Source organism: Lactuca serriola, chromosome 2, assembly GCF_051521515.1.
Source record: "Lactuca serriola cultivar US96UC23 chromosome 2, Lser_US96UC23_V15, whole genome shotgun sequence".
In the NCBI taxonomy this organism is placed as follows: Eukaryota; Viridiplantae; Streptophyta; class Magnoliopsida; order Asterales; family Asteraceae; genus Lactuca; species Lactuca serriola.
The window spans coordinates 56216501-56223382 of NC_136409.1; positions in this window are offsets into that span (position 1 = coordinate 56216501).

The window sequence follows — 6882 nt, forward strand, 5'->3', positions numbered from 1 at the left end:
AGAAGCTGAAAAATCGAGTTTTGTTGCTGTCTGCCCAGTAGACTTGCCGAGTCCATGAATGGAATCGCCGAGTCCAAGGCAAAATGCATCCAACTCGCCGCATTGGTTCGTGCACTCGACGAGTTGGACCTCCAGACAACATAAATTCGACTTTTTTGGCTGGAAATGGACTAGGAACATTACCCTAAGCTGTTTTTGGACTTATAAACTTATTTTTGATGTGGTAATGTTCATACTAATCCAATTTCAAAGATAATTATCAATAGATTCATGTTTTGTATTAGTTTAAGTGTTATGCTAATTACATGAAAAAGTTTGATTCCAATTATCATGTTCATATGAGTTGCTTAGATTAATAGAAAAGGTTGATTGATTATGTGTCTTTGATCCATTTTAATCTAAGAATTGATTCTAAAATGTGTTTGTGTAACTTGTCCAAAAGTTATATGAAAAGTTACATTAAATTTTCTTAAAACTCATAAAAGTTGGCAAAGGTTACAAAAATGAAGAGTCTTGTCTCATTGAATGGTTTTATGACTCCATAACTTGTCCTCAAGTTATGGAAGTTCAAGAGTCACTTCATTAAGAAATAAAAATTTGTAACCTTAATTAATTCCATAAGTTATAAAATAAAGATAAGTTAATTCTTTTATTAGTTTAAAGTCTTCCATAACTTGTCCTCAAGTTATGGAACTTGAAGAGTTTTTGGATTAAAACTACTTTAAACACATAAGTTATGGAATTAATTAGCTTTGAATAGTTTCAAAACTTGCCCTCAAGTTTTGGAATTTGTAAAGTTTTATCTTATGAATACTTTAGTTCCAAGTTAGCCCTTATAATTTTAAAAGTTAAAATTCAACCCTTATACTTTATAATATTATAAGTTAATAATATTTATATATATGTATAAGAGCAAGTCAGTCTTACCGTTAGTAGGCCTCATTCACGACGCCGGTCTATAAGGGGGTATAAGTTTGCTGCCTATAAAATGGCAGTTTAATGGGTGTCCACTCTCACCCACCGCTTCCTTGACTGGTGGAGGGTCGTTAGCCGAACGGGTTTGACAGGACTATAATTCTCCCTTCATTAAAAGTATTAATGATAAATACTAAGTAACTAAACTCTTAATAATACCCAATCTTAGTTACTTAGGAAAATGTGAATAAGGTGCTAATCCATGAAATTACACTTTGCACTTTGTTTAAGTCGGTTAGTGGAGCGTGTGTGCTTAACTGGCACACTAACTCGTATTTAACAAGGTAGGCAAAGGGTAACTTAATGTTTGTCATAGTATCGATGGAGCGTGTGTGGTTAACTGGCACATCGATTAAGGGGTAAACACTTAAGGGTACCAAGTAATTTGCATGGTTACTTCACATCTTGTTTTGTGATCCTCGACATCCCAATCACAAAACCTGAAGGGCACACTCGAGATTGAAACATGTCATTGAACAGTTCAATGAATCTCAAAGATCTAGGAATTTCAAATCCAATTAAAACCTAATTAATTATTTCGTTTTTCATGGTGGAAATTGGTGAATCGTCATTCACCTACCTTCAAATATTCTATAGCTTGGATTACGGCATCCCTCTTCCAAGTTATAAAATAGTGTGTTGGGTCCTAGCCTTAATATTTCATATTGGGTGTTATATTAAGGACTTTAAATCAACTATCTTGAATATCTCCCAAAAGATATCAAGTTCAGACATCTATGATCTTCCCAAATATCTTGGAACTTCACTTCCTCCACCTCCTCCAATTATTCTCCCTAACCCACAAGTTCAAGGTTACTCAAGCCCTATTGGCAAGGCAAGGTCTAGGTGTGATCACATCTTGGAGATGTAGTCACATATTGACAAGCCGGGAGAGTTGGGTGTCAAAGTCTTGAGAAAGTTTGTGGTTCAATCACTTTCTAAGTCACATAGTGAGTTCCTTTGGGACTGTAACGCCCCATTCCTAAGAGTACCAAATTGTGAGTCCCCGGGATTTAAGAGAAATGGTATTTTGATCATCTTGTGGGAAAAGTGGAATAATGAGGGCCAAGGATGAAATTTGGGGACTCGTCGAGTACGCCCAACGTAAGCTGGGATTTTGCCCAGCGTAAGGCGTAAGTAGATGCGGGTGCAAGGTTGAGTACGCCCAATGTACTCTAAGAGTTCTAAAACCCTAAAATTAGGGTCAGACACTATATAAGGAACATGTTGGTGCATACCCTAGCCTCCATAAGCTCTCCCTTAACCTCATAAAACCTAGATAGCCGTTCCACCTCCATTGTTGGCTGTGTTTCGCCTTGAAAAGCATATTTTGGCAAAGGAGAGGCTAGAAGAAGAAAGAGGAAGTTGTCAAGGAAGGAGTTGAGTGGTTGGAGCTTGTAGATCTGGAGAGATATCATCCTTTGGATCCTATTTGAGGTATAAAGCTTCTTGCTTGTCAATTATTTTGCATAGATCTAAGTGTTGTGAAGTTTTGGCATCATTCTTGTCCCAAAAGTCCTCATCTTGATGCATGCTTTGAGTTGGCCAAGATTATCTGTCCTTTCAGACCTTTGGAGAGGTCTTGAGTGAGAAAAATGAGGTCCCAAGGGATGTGGTTGTTCCATGTGTGAGATATGTAGGTCTTAATGGATTAAGACCTTGGATTAAGAGCTTTATGGACGTCCCAAGTGATAAAGTTTGAGACTTTATGAATCTTAGGCATATTTGGCCTAGGGATCTGAAGTTTGGGCTTTAGAGCTTAAGCCATTAAGAAGTTATGAGGACTTAATGAGTAGCGAAGTTACGCCCCGCGTAACATGTAAGTACGCCCCACGTAGCGAGTCAGTGCCCCGGTCCCCTGTTGCGAATCGGCGTGTACGCCCAGCGTACTCCCTCTGTTGGGTTTTCATTTTGGGCCTTAGGGTTTGGGCTGTTATTTGGGCTGCTGGATTTTGGGCCGTGACTGGACATTATGGTTAGAGTATTGTGGGCCCATTGGTTGTTATGGATCATGAGTTTAGGCCCATTTGGTGAGGTGGGCCCAATTTAGTAAATTGGGCCAATAGTGGGCTTTGCTTCAGACTTTTGGACTTTGGGCCATTGGTGTGCTTGGGAGCTTACCTAGTGTTGGGCCGGATTGAGTTAGGGGTAAAATGGTCAATTTACCCTTGGAAGAGTATTGTACTTGGCCTAATGTTTATTTGTGCTATGTTGGCTAGTTCGGGATTTTCGGTGAGTCGGTGATTCAAGAATCTGCTTCTTCAGTTCAGAGTTTCGGCAGTGCGAGGTGAGTTATCCTCACTATATCAACAGGGTCTAAGGCACCAAGGCCGGCCCTTTATCGGAATGAGATCCGGGTATTTGTTGTTATGTTATTGCTTTGATATGTTTGCATCCTGGTAGCTAGGATGGTATATGTTAGAGACCTGGTTGAGATCGGTATCCTAATATGTAGGGTGATGCTATGCTAGTGACCGGTTAGGTCGGTATCCTGGTTAGGATGATGATATTTTATGTGATCTGTTTGATCGGCTTGTTGACTGTGAATTGTTATATGATTGTATGTTTATGTGCACATGGTTGTTTGGACTGGAGTTGGGTTGAGGTGGGTCCTGCTTTGTGCTGTAGGCCAAAATACCCAGGGCAGACCGGTTGTCCCGAAGGCCTAGCGAGCGGTCCGGATAGGCTGTAGGTCCCAAGAGGGCGGACCAGACGTGCCGAGGCTCGAAGAGTGGACCAGGTCGACTGAAGGCCCGGTGCGGGCAGACCAGTCATACTGTAGACTCAGAGAGTGGACCAGGTGGATTGAAGGCCCAGTGTGGGCAGACCAATCACACTGCAGACTCGATGTATATGGCTAGACTCGGAGGGTGGACCAAGTGGACTGTTGGCCGGTGCGGCGGACCAGTCACACAGTAGACCCGAAGTGCATGGCTGTTGTGTGATCGGATATGATGTGGCATGTTATGCGTGTATGGTATATGTGGTTGGTATTTTGGGGATATCTCACTAAGCTTTCGGGCATACAATTGTGGTTTTATGTTTTTCAGGTTCTTCAGGAGACCGTGGCAAGGCGAAGGCGTGATCGTACCGCTCCTCATGTTTATGTTGTGATGTGATTTTGGGCATGCTCTAAATAAATTGTATTGAAAACCTTTTTGTAATAATTTAATGAAATCGAGTTGTTTTTGAAAAATTTAAATTGGTTGGAATTTTTCGGTCGTTACAGGGACACCTATGAAACAGACCATAACAAGACCCTTAATGATCTTATCTATTTGCTAAGACCAACTTCCTAAAACTTTATGGATATTGACAATGATGACATTGGATATCCAGTAAAGCTCTCTCTTCCCAATGGAAAGGGATCGGCCATAGTCAACTGGGTTGACTAAATGGTAAAGAGAAAAGCTAAGTCTATGATAGTCCCTTGTACCACTACCAAAGGGTCCATAAGTTTAAATTGCCAAAGGTAGGGGAATTGCTTGCGAATCTGCCAATTTACCTAAGGATGTTAAAGTCAATATGTTTGACTCTACTTCAGGTAAAATCCACTATCTAACTCTGCTAAGTTTCTATTCTAAGATTCTTGATACATGATGTGACTGGGTCACATGTTGATGTTTTAAGAATCAAAGAAAAGTGAAGAAACTTAAAGAAAGAATATGTTGAATCTGATCGCGTAGATGGATTTCTATCGCATAGTTTGAAGATCGGATTCTTGAGCTGCTTCTTAGGAGATATGAGATATTGCTTAGGAATAGATAACAACAAGTTTTCATATGGATTGTAAGGATAAGTTTTTCCGAAAAGTTTTAAAATAAAAGAAAATTTTTGATTTTATTTATTTTAAAATATCCTTACAATGGCATTTGAGGAAAATTTGTTACTTATATGATTCCATTAATAGTAAGAGTGGAAATATGAAATTGATTCTTTCATTTGTGGTATTGTCTAAATTTACCAAATAAGGAAAGATTCTCATCACCCAAGTTTCAATTGGACCGGAACTTGGAATCATGCAAATTGTATAGCATGATGAATGAGAACTTTCAAGTATTAGAAAATTAAGACTAATTACTTGTTCACATGGATGTGTGAGTCAAGTGAAGGACTAAGGGATCGAGTACACATTCTTGTGCACTAGTCAAGTCCACCACAAAAGACCGATAAGATGATTCGTCATAATTTACTAAAGCTCATTAAATATGGTTATACTTATACGCCTAAGTGTAATTCTGAGACATTGGAAAAGGTTCTAATGTAAGGCAGAGCGAATAAGAAGAATCAAATTAGACAGAAGGATAAAAGTTTCTCAAATCTGAAAAGATGGGAGAGTACTTTATTATCAGTTTTATGATCATCTTAATTATTTAGAGACCTTATCACAATTCATCATCTAAGTGCATTCTGATAGCTAAAAAGAGGAGCTATGAATTGTTGAAGTGGTCAAATCAAGATGATGAGTCATACTTCGTTTCAAAACAAGTCTTAGAGTCATACTCCAAGGCTGTAAGTTAAGTGACATATCTTAAAGAAGGTTTAAAACACTTGTCAAATGTAAGAGTAAAAGTTTTCTACTCTTGTACATTTGAAATTGGTAAGTTGTGATGTTTTGGATAAAACAAAGACCAACTAAGGCTAATTATGTTAAGTGTCTATCTTGATTAGAATCCATACTATCTCTTGAATATTTGGCAAGAAAGTCTTATAGGTCAAGGAGACAGTAGGAGTCTAAAAGATCCTGAAAGGGTTTCAAGAAGTAATCAAGAACAAAAAACCTGTATTTCATCACTAGCACACAACTAGAGGTTTATAACCTATCGTGTTGACATTTCTGTGCACATTCCAGTTAAGTTGGCTATACATTTGAGTTCTACATGTTCTCAATTGTTTGTATAGCTACTGGGAAGCAATGGCAGGCCCTTGAGCTACCAGGTGGCAAGAAGTTAAGATTGCACAAGTTCAACCCATATAAGTTAGGATTTGTCACTAACCTAGTCCTGTGATTATGGTTTTGACAAATTCACATGGATAGGAACACATATACCATAATATCTAAGTGTCATAAGGTTTCTCTTCGATTCATGAAAATGATGGTAAGGAAACTCTTTCACTAAGTAGAGTTTAAGTAGATAGCAATTGTGATATTTGCAGTTCTCAAAGTCATTAGTGGAGCGTGCGTGGTTAACCGGCACACTAACATTGACTTATGAGAAATGGAAAAAGGTCTAAACAATTTAGACTATGATTACGGCATCCCTTTTCATAGTTCTAAAATTGTGTAGACACACATGTGAGCTATCTAAGAGAGGTGTATGATATTGGTAAAGTCTTATCAAGGCAATCTAGTATCAGAAATCTGAACTTTGGTAAGAAAGTCAATAAAGTATTGATTTTCTTATAGTCCAGTTGATTTTTGGGTACATGTCAAAGCTAGTGGGAGCATAAGTGTTATGCTATTAATCATCATGTTAGTGGGAGCATGATAATTATGATAAAGGTTGCAAGTTAGCAATGTTAATTATAGAAAAACAAAAAGGTCTCAATTGGGAAAAAGTTGTTTTGCTATAATTAAGGGAGAGAAAATTATACTTCATCTCAAATCTAAAAGCTTAGATTGAGGTCTTAATCGTATTTAGTCAAGAATATATATGAATTTCATGTTGGAATGGCTCAATATAAGGAAATTCTATGTATGGGTTCATTATTTGCGTTCTAAAATTTGATTATGATTACGAAATCCCTTTTCATAATATGAATTATGAGAACTTGGCAAATAGAAATGGAAATGTTATAGCAAAAGACTGGTTTAGTCTTTATGTGAGACATCATGAATCGTGTCCCATATGCTTCGGATATAGGATCGATTACATGTGCTATATTCATCCTTTCTAAAATTTTCCA